This window comes from Helicoverpa armigera, chromosome 20 (assembly GCF_030705265.1).
Source record: "Helicoverpa armigera isolate CAAS_96S chromosome 20, ASM3070526v1, whole genome shotgun sequence".
NCBI lineage: Eukaryota > Metazoa > Arthropoda > Insecta > Lepidoptera > Noctuidae > Helicoverpa > Helicoverpa armigera.
Window position 1 is genome coordinate 10,590,485 of NC_087139.1, and position 13,310 is coordinate 10,603,794.

Consider the following 13,310-nt stretch of genomic DNA (forward strand, 5'->3'; position numbering starts at 1 on the left):
TATCATTTGAATCTGGCACCTACATCGGCGCACATACTCAATCTACAATAAAAGCTCATTTGGAATTATCTAATCTAATTTGATACTTTATAGGAAAGTTGAGAGTCACCGGATCGAATTGTAGACATTTTAATTGTGGTTGATAAGTAATAAATAAGTATGGGCAGGTAATGGGAGGGCCTGATGACACGCGGTGCGCGCGCGCAGCTCATTTACATTTTAATTAGAAGGAATAGATGCGGCGGTGACGGGCTGACGCGGGAGGTCTGATAACTAAGCTGGGGACGTGGAAGACTGATGTGATAAGGACTGCGCTGAGATAGGCTATGAATTAACTGAATTACCTATTAATTAGAGAACATTCAGTATAACGTTACCTAACTACTTTGAAACACGATACATCCGACAATTTAGCCAGTCTTTTTAATGAATATTTATCCTTACCTCTTTTTGAGATAGAAAACATACCGGCCGAATTGAGAACCTCCTCCTTTTTGGGAAGTCGGTTAAAAATGAGACGACCCTTTTTGTTGTAACTGCAGAGGGTCAGACATTCACTGATTGAAACCTATCTTTGTTCCTTCTGTAGCTCTTTGTTTAGGTACCGGGGGGTAACTCTTTCTATCAATCGTAGAAATCGAACTAAACGTCTATGAGCACATAGGTGTAGCCATAAAACCGGAATCTACTGATTAAATAATGTTTCAAGCATTTCCTCCATTTTATTTCAGCGAAAAGAATCGTTAGTGGTCGTGTTTAGTGCGCGGGCGCAGGCTAATTAGCGAAGTGTGGCGTGTCGCGGTGTCGGGCTGGAGTCACATTTACATAGCACGGTCAGGGGACACGGAACCTCCGCTCTGTAGGTACATACATCGTCCGGTGCCCGCCATTATACGCAATTGCTTTAAGTACGTATTCCTTGACGATTTCTGTTTTAAATGCGGGAAAGAGCAATTTCTACGTAAAACGTAGATATTTGTTTGTGTAGTCTGCAAAGGTTTAACAACACTTTTCCAAAGTTATCTATAATCCAAATACGGTAACAAATATGAAAGTGGACCTCTCAGTTAGTAAGCCAGCAGAGTTCTGCTGACCCCCATAAACCACCGCGTTATGAATAGGACTGTAGTTTCCCGTGATTTGGCCGGTATCCGTGTAACATCTCACTATTATGGCTATTACCGCGTTATGGCGTCGATACTCCACATAGATTACCTCTCGTTATGGCTTCTATCGACGCTCTTGTTACTAGCTCTGAACCGGGGTTCGCCTGTTCGCTCCCAATTTTAGTAGGTACCTACTGTATTTAAGCCCCATTTACTTATTCGTTAAGTCGTACTAGAAAGAGCACCACTTTATTTAGTTTACTATTTCGTTTTATAATTAAAACAGGCCTAAAGTATTAATTACTAGCTTTTGCCCGCAACTTCGTTCGCGTGGAATAGTGACTACCAGCAGATTTTTGATTTGACCAATAGATGGCGCTATATGTCCGGAATAATTTTAACTATCCTATAATAAAAACTATCCAATGTCCTTTCTCAAGTTTCAAACTATGTCTGTACCAAATTTCACACAAATCGGTTCAGTAGTTTAGGCGTGAAGAAAAGACAGACAGACAGACAGACAGACAGAAAGACAGACAGACAGACAGACAGACAGACAGACAGAGTTACTTTCGCATTTATAATATTAGTTTGGAAGTTACTTTCGCATTTATAATATTAGTTTGGATCTCTGTAATAGCTATCAGTAATTAAAATTACATTCCCTCGAACAAATAAAAAACAACATCGTCTCGTAGCTCTTCTACTTTGTAATAAGTGTACAAACAAACATCCAGACACAATACAGATAATGATAAATGTAAGGATTATGAGTAAGGATCGTCATACAAATAAGACGAGATACTTGTGGGCTTCATATTATGTTAATATAATAGTGGTCGTTTACAGCGCGCCACATTACGACGACCGTGGATATGCGCCCACGCAGCGTTCACACCCGGCCGGCCGTGCAGGCGCGATGGATCCTCTCACGTCATGTGGGCCGAAATTAGGTGATTGGGTTATAAAGTTATATTTTTGGTCATTGTCGATGATTTCCCATAAAATTCTTAATATTGTGAAGATGTTAGTGCCTATCAATTTTGTAATTTATAGCTGTGATCGTTACATTCTAGGGCCATACATATTTTGTTTACGTCATTCTATCGAAGTGGTGCTTTTTTCAGATAACAAGAATACTTCATTTAAAGTTATATTGAAATAAACCAACAGCAACAATATTACTGCATTTTATGCTTAGATTTTGTTACACATTGATCGATTGGTGATCATAAAACGGGTTTACAATCGAAGTACGCTATCAATTCAATTTTCTCATGGAATTAAATCTAAGTCGGTCGTCGCTACAGGTGCACTCACAACACATAATTCATATTGCAGCTTGTACACGAGAAAAACAAAATATGTGCGCATCCGAGTGCTGCAGTTACAGTCCCTTGCCCCGTTGCGTGCGCCTGCGCACAAATAGGACAACACGACTTCACAACAAAATTATCGAGTACAAAACATTTTAAATAGTGAGCGCATGAATCACAGTGTTTAACGCTGCCTGCATGTACCATATTCTGCAGTATTCTGCTATTTAGGGATGAAAGAATATCGAGCCCAGGAGTGGGAGTGCCGGCCGGCGGCCGCTCATCGTGCCGCTATTAATATTGTAATTACTGATTTACGTGTGCCTTTCTTATAGGTATTGAATTCTTGCAGACAAAGTCAGGCTCAAAATAATTTGTTCAATAAGGATAATGGCTACAGGTTATTCCGATGTTGAAATACCTACCTGTTAAGGGTTCGGGTTAAGCTTCAAATGGTGCCATTTCGAAATACAAAAGTGTTTGGAAGTGAAGACATTTTGGTTCAATCATAGAATTGATTCAGACCTACTTCACATAACTCATATGAAATTGGACAGATACTTATGTAAATAGTTAACTAAAACTATGGTTATATTAAATGTGGAGGTCGTCTGTTAGATCGAGGTGTAAAAGGTTCTTTAACGACTTCCCAAATCTTTAGGATCAGTGGTTACCTACATCGTTTAGGCTTTTTAGTTAGTCTCGCTCCGAAATTCAGACTATCTCTGTTGAACGGGTGCAGTCGTAGATCTAAGCAAGCGAGTTCGTACCAAGTTCTCGAGGTAGGTAGTCTAAATTCCGCAGGATATTGTTGATTTCTTCGCGAACACAGCCGCTGTACAAGAGCGATCAGGAGTAAGGACCTGTAAGTAGTTGTCTAGCTACTCGTCAGAGAGCGAGCGGTGGAGCGGTGGGAGCGGCGGAGCGGTGGGAGCATGTCCGTGCGCGAGCGCAGCGTGACAGATAGATTGCAGCCGAGCGACCTCTGCCGGCTGCGCACGTCCCGGCGGTAGGGTGACCGCCTCAACTAGCCTAGACTCCAACCTGGGATATTGTTTCATGGAATTTATGTTAGGGTATTGCAATCGTTCCTAGAAGATTTTCAGGGTCGTTATGCAGACAACTGAAATGAAGGAAGACAGTGATTTCGAAATAGTTCTTAGTATGAATGTCTGCCGAAGACATGTAGAACTATAAGAAAAATGTCTGCCATTGATCACAGTTGACTGTTCTCTGTGGACTGTTGTCCAAGTCCAAGCAAACGACTCTTTGTTTAAAAAAATATTGTACCACCCACAATGTATCTGGCTGAACCATTAGACCACCAAACATTAATGACGAAATCTCCTTATCTCAAATCTAGCTGGTCTTGAAGTATCCTCTAATCGTCACAATAGCGAGGTCCTCTACAGACAATTCACGGCCGCGCCGGCAACAGGCAGCGCGCACAATGAAAAAGTGGCGTCGTTCATAAATTATCGGCGCAATGGCGGCGCGTGACGTGCCCTGCGCGCGCCGGAGCACGACCCAAGCACGCAAACAGGGTACAGCCAGAAGTACTAGTAAACTTCTGATACACTGGAAGGATATAAACACTCGCTCTTTTGTTGTCTTACGTCGAGATTCTCTAAGTTAAAACAAGGCAAGTTAAGCCGGTTAAACAGTGCAAAGTCCTTATACTCCAAAAAAAAATAGCAGATCCACGAAGCGTCCTGATCTGTGTTAGGTACAGGTGAAGAACTTAGAAGAAGCGGTTTAGTTTATCAAAACCAACTAGTTGATTCGTTAATCGAAACTATGTAGTACATAATAATTATTTTGTGAGATTCATTTCACGAGATAGGATATGACATGGTATTTACTTCCATTTTACATTAAGATGAGTAATGACTCATCACTCTATCTAAAAACAATAGCTATTAGTTTAGAGTTGTCTTTCTTGTTTGCAGCTGCGTGGTGGTCGCAGCCTCTATGTTTATGCTGATTAATAGGGATAAATCGATGGACAGCGCCGTGATACGTGGATAAATTACTTTTATATCTACAATATTTTTACCCCGTTTACGATATGCTCGGGATTATTAAATAGGATTCACTATCGCCATTCACATCGCTGGACTGATTTAGTTTAATGTATTTTGCACTTGTTCTCTTCGAAGGCATTTCAATGGCCATTAACGACACTGGGTTTTTTACTCAATTTCAAATCTGTTTGTTCCAAGTTTAATTTTCTTCTCCAATTAGTGCAAGTAATTTTTTATTTGATATCATTCTGTTTGGAAAAAACCTGATCAGTCCAAATTGAGAGAATACCTACATGAGCTTTAAAACCTTAAATTGCCCTTAAGCTTCTTGTTTTTTTTTTTTTTTGGATAAGAGATGACAAGACAGCCTACAATGTAACTGAAACGAAATTGAGTTTCATAAGTTACTGAAAATTCACCCGCATTCCTTGATACACAAACCTTTGAGTCCCCGAGTTGCGGTAGCTCGAACATTGCAGCAGAGCTACTAGCAAATCTTACACTAACAAGTTCACAGTCATATTGAAATTGTTATTTTTGTATTCAGGAAATGCTCTTGCCAGTGCTCCCTTGCCATGGTGGAGCCTAATTATATCAGTATCATCATCTCATCACGGTCGACGTGTTCGGCGGGCGGTGGCGTGCGCGCGCGTCGTTTGTCGCGGCACGATACGCGCTGCTCTGATTGGTACACGCGCGAGATGCGCGATACCACGCCGCTCACACGTCCAGCGCACGCCACGCTCAGCTACCCTAAAGGATAGGGCATACCATGGCAGCACCTGCTAGGAACATAAAGTAGGTACTCATTGAAACGACTCAAAAATATGGCCCAAGTGTCAGTACGTAGAATACACATTCACATAATTTGAGGTTTCACTAAATTGAGTCAATTGTGTTGCGTTAACGTCTAACGTCTAGGTGGACTAGCAGGGTGACAAAGTGGAAGGGTCCATACGGCAAACGTCTCAAGGGTAGACCATATTCGAGATGGGCCGACGAAATAATAAAAATAGCGGGACCCTGCTGGACGCAAATAGCCCAAAACAGAGACAAATGGAAATCTTTAGAGGAGGCCTTCACCTTCACCTAGGGAGGGGTTCTTGCACATGAATAAGTTTCAGTTTTGATACTTTTTAAGAGTTGTATAAATAATATTATAACTTTATCCTTACTTTGTAAATACCTACTGTAATGCAAGAAATATAAGGCTTTTTTATTTTTATTTTATTTTTATTTTTTATTTAACGTCTAGCAACTCGCCTAGGTATGTGTGATTAAAATAGTAGCCAAGGTTTTGGCCAGGAGTCTACACAGAAACTATCTTCAATCACTGTTCAATCAGTCGATAAGCATGTATGGCTTGTCCAAAGGTATCGAGTATCTAAACAGCTTCTTAACTGTCAACATTGATGGCAGTCGTCAATAGCATTGCGCAACATATTCCATTAGTGAGCGCATGTCTTTATCCGGCGGGCGGCGATTGGTCGTCCGCGCCGATGAGCCGATAGCGCGGAACAAGGAGGCTGTATCGCAACACGCTCGCAACACAATGACGCAATTTATTGTTCCAACAGCTCGTAAATATTGCTATTGTTGTAACTGTATTTGTTGTTAAGGTTAGCACGTTCGATCCTATCTGCTTTATAGGATGCAATTACTCGCTAATGATTTTTCTTTCGCAATGATCGCTTTAAGTGACTATTATGTACGTCTATACAAGGAGATACTAACAACTTAATGCGTCTTGCGATTTCTCTAGCAATTATTGAAACACGGAGCTGAAAGTTTTCAGCACAAAGAACGTGATTCTCTCTACGCCTTGTGTAAATAACGTCCTGGTCCAGCAATAACTTGGAGTGGTGTGAGGTATATTGGTGGCTGAAATAAGTGCAATCATTCATGGCTGTAATGAAGCGTGTAATCTCGCGCATAGATCAGACAGATAGCAGCTATCAGACGGCTGCGCGCGGCGATTGGTAGCGCCTGTCGACAGCATAGTGTAACGCCTGGTGCAATTCCGACGATGTTAGGGAAATTATAACTAAGTGAGTATCGCGAAATTATAAATTACGTGCCATTTTTATTTAAATGTTGCTTAAAGGCTGTAGTCAGTGGTTGAAATTAGGTACCTATGTGATTTTTTCTCGGAGAGATGGCCGAGGACACAAAATCAATTGGCTGCTTTCGAAAATATATATGAAATTCCTACTGTCCAGCAAACTCACCGCTATTTTCAAAATTAATCGATATAAGCTTTATGGGCTACATACCTATAAATATGTAAATGTAAATATGTATGTAAATAAATATGTACCTACCTATATGCACATATATCAAACCACAACCACGTTTGATAAATCCATTTTCCCGACATCACAAAGCAACTCGGTAACAACAAAATCATTAATTACAAGATAACTCCCAGACTAGTTTATAGCTCGTCTAATCTGCAGGTTCAACGAACATCACGAATTAACTTAACGGTTCGCAAATCTAATGTGATCGCTGTTCTCGATCCAAGCTCCTAATTATGTTAGTCGGGTTTTTGCGAATCGATATAAGTGGCGGTTAGTGTATCACTATGATTTTGATTTAAGGCTGCAGTAGTAGCCGGTAATCATAGATCCCATCGCTTATGGGGAATGGAACCATTTGTTTATGTTGCTCGATACATTTGAGAATATTGTTCCTGTCAGCTCGGTAATAATGTTGCCGATTTATTTCTCAGTATTTGTTACGTTTTGTCAGAATTTGTTTTAGTGAGAAGGGCAGATATCCTTCTATCTCCTTTCGCAGGTATGCTGGCAGAAATTTCAAATTATTATTTACAGTGTGTACATAAATTACCTATAATTAATTGTGTAATATTATTATTTGCTTTGCCCAATGTTAAAAATCTCGGTCCCGGTGTAATTTTGAACAATGAGGAACTTGAAACGGTACATGCTACGACTTTTCTAGGGATAACAGTAGACTCCAAAATTCAATGGGGTGAGCATATAACTGGCATCACGGGTAAATTAAGCTCTGCTGCGTACGCTGTCAGGAAAGTAAGAGCTCTCACCGATGTAGCCACGGCGCGTTTAGTGTACTTTAGCTATTTTCACTGCATCATGTCCTACGGAATTCTTATGTGGGGCAATGCTGCCGATATCGAGAATGTTTTCGTACTACAGAAGCGCGCTGTCCGTGCTATATACAAACTAGGTGCTAGAGTCTCCCTTAGGGAAAGGTTTAAGGATATTGGTATTCTGACTGTGGCGTCTCAATACATTTATGCCAATATAATATACGTAAGGCAAAACTTAGATTCATATAGTAAAAACAGCGACGTACATAATTTTAATACTAGAAATAAACATAAGTTAACCGCACCTAATTATCGTCTACATAAGGTGCACGGTTCATTTGTGGGGCTTTGTGTACGCATTTATAACAGAATTCCGGTTCATCTGTTGGAATTAACGGACAGTTCTTTTAAAAACAAAATCAAAGAAATTCTTGTTAAAAAGGCATATTATAATGTTAATGATTATTTCACAGATAAACGCAGATGGCAGCTCTGAAGTGGAACAAAAGTGCTGTATTTTATTTTGTATTTTTCGGTGTTTTAAATTAATTTATAAATTGAATTGTATAATTGTAAAAGAAATTGATAATAATTAAATTGTAATAGACAGCTGTGTTGCTGGGAAGTTTGTTCTTCACCGCTTCTTCTTTCCAGCCATAACACTAGGAAGTGGTGAAAGGGGGGCGTTTTGGGGGTGCTGTCATTGTAAAATTTTGACGTTAAAAAGTGCTAATCGTATTAGCCTATTTTAATAAATGATTTTTGACTTTGACTTTGACTTTGACTTTACCTACCTAATATATGGTAGTGGAACAGGAAGATGGTAGAAAGATGTTTACTACATTTAGTAATGTTCTGCTCGTCTGGATTTAAGTAGGTACACGTGAAGCTGCGATGCAATCGTGGAAGTTTTCCGACTGGCGAGCACATTCGCGCGGTGATGGCTATCGATACTTGTCGGTGAGTGCATGAGAGGAGCATTTGTTTAGTTAGTACTAGTTGGCAGTTTCCTTCAGTTCGTAGTGTTGGCTAGTTACCGTTACTGTGTGTCTGTGTGAGGTGTTGGCTCGGTCCGATTTCACGACTACACCAGACGGGGATCGATCGTGTGACCCCGCGCTGCTCCGCTAATAAAGCATCGCTGGCTGCAGCGAGGAGCGGCGCAGGCGCAGGTCACGGGGAGGTCTAGCCTAGCGCGGGGCGGGGCCGGGCGGGGGGAGGGGGCGTGGCTGCACTGCGCCGCCATTGGTTGGCTGTTAGAAAGGCGCACGCGCATTCACTGCGCTTTATTAGCGATTTGATGGTCAACTCCTTAAACAATGCCGGAGAACGTAAACAATGGAGTGAAACGTGACCGCGGGGTCGCGGGTTCTGTTCCCGTTTCAATTGCACGACGTGGCGCAACCAGAGTGGCTCATTGTAACTTGTTTGTTTTTTGTCGTAACATGAGAGGATGTTGCGGCGCACGCTTTTTCTTTGCAGCGATTAAAATTGCTGAGCGGCCGGCGACGCACGGCGCGGCACGACGCGGCGCGGCGCGGTGCGGGGCGGTGCGGGGAGGTGCGCGGCGACGCGGGGCGGCGCGGGGAGGCGCGGGGCGGGGAGGGGCGTTTTTACGATTGTTGCGTTAGTATTGCAGGCGATGCGCGGCGATCTTGTTATTGCTGCTAGAGGAAACGCTGATTAATTCACTCGGACCAGTTACCGCGTTACGACATCAACTTGTGATTGTTTGCGCACTGCCACGTTGTGTAACCTGAGCCCAGCTTATAACAATAAACAGCACAATCTTACTTGAACTGATTTTTATATTATGTTCGAGAAAGATGAAATGAAATACTTCATGGAGGGCCTGCGTTATTTGCCACACCTCAATGTTTAGAAGTTTAGAGGTTTTAAACGAAACACTGCTAGCTCGCTACCACAGTTCGTCTGATACTATCAGTAACCTTGAAATTGCTGAACAGGTTGGCATAAAAACAATACACTACAACGGATGGAACATATCTTTTAAATCGTCAATAAATAAATAATAATTAAAAACTACGTTTTAGGGCTATAATTGGTGTGGTTCGTTGATGTCTTTTGTACTGTGCTACGCGTTCATCAACTCAATTTATGTAACAATTCAAAATTCCTTTATGTTCAAGTGCGAGTAACGGCCTTTCCAATATTTTATCTATCCGTTGTTTTGCTTACTAGAGATAGGAATCTGATATTACTTGTATGGGACTAATGTCAAAATTCACTTCTAGTAGTCAAAAGAACAGATAGAATATTGGAAGCGGCTGTAAGTATGTACTAAACATAACTACACGAATATTATTTAGTAGGTATTTTTTTTTTCTAGAAGAAATGTTTTGGGGTCAAAGTTGATATAAATTGTGAAGGCTTCTCGGCTAACTCTATGATTGGCATATCCGGTGCACGTAGGTAGTTCACCTGAGGCTGTAAATCACGCTAACTATACGTTAAGAGTATGTACGAGATAAAGGAAGCATCAATCTTTCGAGATTTATTGCTTATGACTGCAATTAGATATCTGAGCCGGAAGTCATGAATGTCTATTAGTATTAAGTACCATCACAGAAGACTGGATTCTGTATTATGATATACTCTGTGAATGTCTATTCAAAGCCGAAAAAATATGCAACCAAATATATATGGAATAACACAATATCTTGTGTTGTAAGCCCGACAGCTGAACATACAGTTTGAAAGAAAAGCAAGCTTGAAAAAAGGATAGGCCATTTCTTTTTTCAGGCAGTCGGCTTATTGTCACACTTCATTTTCTTTAACTAGCTAATCTTCAGAAAAATCAGCCTGTTCTGGGTTTTCTCAAGTTTCTTCAATCGCATAATTCTTGGTAGGTAATTAGAGAAACTTATTTCTTCTGAAAGTTTCGGTTGACAAATCAAGTTCCCATATGAATCATAATTTGTACAAACTGATGATCGGCCGCGAGTACAGTTAGTCAACAATTAAGTACGTGAGTGCAGTGCGCGCGCGCATGTCCCGCGGCGCGCCGCCCACCGCATACTAACTGCCGGTAATGTTGGCGGGTTGAGGGTGCTTACAGGTATTATGTCAGAAATACTCTTTTTGTATAGTCGGTTAAAGAGTCTGAGATTAATTTGGGTTAAATTCAAATGAAAATGAATACAAGTATTGTGTTTAGAGGCCCTTGCCTAAATAAAAAAATAATGTATTGTTGTGATTTATTAGGAATAGGTATGTATGAAATCGCAATAAAAACTGAACTTGCGTTCCGTTGACGGTAGTCAAGTAACATCTAACGTCAACGGGCTAAAGTGAAAGTATACCTAGGCAACGTTCTTCTTTACACCATTTTGAAAGTATTTTTTGAAGAAATCACAGCAATACCTCAATATCATTTCGCTATCTGACATAAACTTTGCTACGAAACTCACATAATACATGTCTGCGCCCTCACCTATCTCCAGCAAGCAAATCAGGCGAAACTGTCGAGGCTGACAGACAGTGCGATGCCACAGCGATGATAGCGCAGTAAGTATAATATTATCATATCATGTTCGATAAGCGTCCCCCGCGCATGCGCGTGACGCGCGTGACGGGGGCGGGGCCAGGAGGCAGTTAATTTGATTAGCTCGCTGATTACTTAGGTATAGGGGCAATGTAATGTCTGGACATTTCGCTATGTATGTGTGTATGAATGTATTTACTTGAGAAATGTAGGTATAGCAGCATCAGTCAAGTCTGAATGTTACCTACATTGTACCTTGAGGACTATGTTCAAAAACTTACTTTTATTGTGTATGTTGATGATAACACTATGGTATACGTGATATATGATATACCTAATGCTGAATGATGGGTCACTGTTGCTAAGGACTGCTGCTGTTCTGGTTGTTGCGGTCCTGTGGCCTCTCAGAACATTTTTGATCATACTTGTGAGAAGGAGTGCCTCCATTAATTCAAATTACCTTAGTAAATAGTGAGTAACCAAACCACTTATCGTATCACGATACAAAAAACAACATCTCGGGTTGAAATTGAGACGCTTTCATTAGGATGCGCCGGAGTGCGGTCATTAGCGGGCGTCGCGGCTGCAACGCGCGTCACGCGGCCGATCGCCGCCAGATATGCGCAGACGCATGTCCCAGCGTTGCCGATAAACCTCTTGATTTGCAATACTTATCAGTTTCATACTGATGTATGCTGCAGTCTAACTCTCAGGATGTTGATGGATGCTATCACGGGCGAGATTTATCTAACGCGATATCGAGCACTTATCTCAAATGGTTGAAAGAGTAACTGCTTTCAGTTTAAAAGGCTAAGATTAATTGGAAGTTCTTGTGGAAACTTTTGGTTTCTAAATAATTAGTAACCTGTTTTAAACATATACATAATTGTTGCATTCCCTCGTGTTATCCAACACTTAGTTTGTATAATTTGATAACACACGACACTACGTTAAATGCGCCGGCGCAGCCTCCGCGTCTTATCTCAAATGTTTATTATTATTTCGCCACTTAACTCCACACCACACTTAAATAACCATAACACTACTTTACACTTACTGAAATAATTAACTGCGATAATAACACAATAACGCATATTATTACACGCAATCATTCAGATAAGTTAATAATTAACTCTCGGCGGAATAAGGATTAAAAGTGTTCACTGTCGATACATTCAAATGATGCTGTAAACTGCGCCAGTAATTACAAATAACACTTAAACAGTTGTTAGTGAGGCTCGGGAGGAATCTTCATTGCTTTGTCATGTTAATGCACTCCGAGTGACGTCATAGAGTAAAGGAGTTCAGATTTCTAATCGACAGTTAGAATAAGAAAGGAATTGTAATAAGTACCATACGTAAGAGGGCGGTATTATTGATTAGACTGAGTATTGGAAGAATTAGGTACTCAAACAATTCAAAGGGGTAAAGTATTGTCATGTTGACAGATAATGAAATCGATATACTCATAGAAAGTGACTACTCTTGTTTTCCAATTTCTTCAATGTGTGTTTTATCTGAGTATCGAACCATTCTAAACTGTATCGAAGCGTTATGATCGTTCACACAAGTCATCCATGTGAAGCGTTTTACGACAAGTTTTTGTTGAATAGGTACAGGAGTTGTTCATTCATGAGCGTCTCGTACAGACGCATCATCTGTCGACGCGCTATTGCGGCCATGCTTCATCGCGTTGCATTATTCAGTGCATCCGCGTCGTGTCTCCACTCGGGAACATTCTAACTACCCACAAAAACGATGCATTACCGATAATAATGATGTAAATACCCTCCGCTAAGGTGAACAATGCCTTAATAGTTTAATACACGACCTTACAAACGTTGCCGCGTCCTTTTCCAGAAAGAAATATGGCGGCCAGTGTGCGCATGCGCGCCGCGCGGGGCGGACGTGCGCGCGCGCAAATTATTGCAGCTATTAGTAACGTGCATCGGCTGCGCCTAATTGGATGGCTGTAGTCACGAAATAGTTCTCAGATGAGAATATTCTGTAGCGAGCAGCTTTATTTATGGATCAGCTCATTATGTTAAATGCTTATTAGTCCGCGAGCAGGAAGTTAAATAGGAAACCACGAATAACTCAGGCGCAGGAAAACATTCATATCTCACTCATTGTAATGCTTGGCACTAACATGCTGTTAGCTTTGATTCGGTATTTACATAAACAAGTCCTGAAAATAATTATCTTCAGTTATCAATACTAATTTGTATTCGAAAGGTAAACAAATAAACAAACAAGCAGGTAATATTAGTACAGAAGCATTTAAAT

At 40.9% G+C, this 13,310-nt stretch overlaps 1 long non-coding RNA gene across 1 annotated transcript in view; it reads left to right on the forward strand.

The window, feature by feature from the left end:
* Positions 1-13,310, forward strand: part of LOC135118265 (uncharacterized) — a 113,128-nt gene that overhangs the window by 900 nt on the left and 98,918 nt on the right. The gene's annotated exons all lie outside the window — the stretch shown is intronic.